A 1,193-nucleotide genomic window follows, 5' to 3' on the forward strand; every position below is an offset into this window, starting at 1 on the left:
TGAAAGCCGCTGGGTTCCAAAGATTTGTTACTGAGACTCTGGGATCATGGCCTAGTGATCAAGAGCCAGACAGTCTGTACATGGGTAGCAACTCGGGGTCTCATTGAGGTGGGGAGGAAAGGGCAGAGTCCGCCCCAATCTCATGAGGCCCCACATGTGTTGTCACTGCAGGCCCAAACCTGTCTGTCCAATGGCCTCTGGAAGATGGTGGCCACTGAGCCACCAAGTGGGATCAGGAGGAGATACACACCCTTTTCCCCTTGTGGTGGTCTGTCACTGGTAGCTCATTGCGGGAACCAGGCGCATCTCTGCAAAAAGCCGCTGGGTTCCGAGATTTGTCTCTGAGTCTCTGGTATCATAGCCTTTAAGCAGTTTGATCAGGAACCAGAGAGACCTTGCCTCCAATTATATAGCTGAGCCGGAAATGGTTTGTTGGTGTGTCTTGCACATACCTAACTTTTGGCCATTTACTTTCTTGGAAGACTTTGCCCAACGTTTTTGTTGTCTGGCCAATGGCACAGCATCTATTTCGGAGTATCTAGAAGTCTGATAGTGCCATCATTCTGCTGATGCACTCGCCTAACAGGCACAGATTGACCTGCTGGTGGTACCATACACCTGGGAAGTAGAAATTCTATATATAGAAAAAACAACCAATATTGGGGTTGGACTCACTATAAAGCGAGTAGGATGCTTGCCTTGCTGATCCAGGTCAAACCTCCCCATCCCATAGGAACCCAGCAGCACTGCTGAATAATTTCTGAGCTGCAGAACCAGAAGTAAACCTTGAGCATCAAAGAATCCCTTCCAACTCCCCTGAATTAAAAAAAAGCTAGTAAAATTAATCCAAAGTGGGGCTGAAGTGATAGCAGAGCAGGTAGGATGTTTGACTTGCACATGACCAACCCGTTTTCGAATCCCAGCAACAATATGGTCCCCTGAGCTTTACCAAGAGTAATTCCTGAGTACATAAGCCAGGAGAAGCCCATGTGAATAGCTGGGTATGATACAAAAAGCAAAAAAAACCAATAATAATAAATAATAATAATAATCCAAAGAGTAAATTTTCAGAGGCAAATATCTCTCACCTGTCCAAACACGCCCCAAAGTCCCAAACCCAGCACGGAAGCCAGTGAAAATGACCAATCACAAAAGTGTCCTTTTCCTCTGGGGGCTGGCCGTGAACATATGTG

Source organism: Sorex fumeus, unplaced genomic scaffold, assembly GCF_029834395.1.
Source record: "Sorex fumeus unplaced genomic scaffold, SorFum_2.1 ptg000134l, whole genome shotgun sequence".
NCBI lineage: Eukaryota > Metazoa > Chordata > Mammalia > Eulipotyphla > Soricidae > Sorex > Sorex fumeus.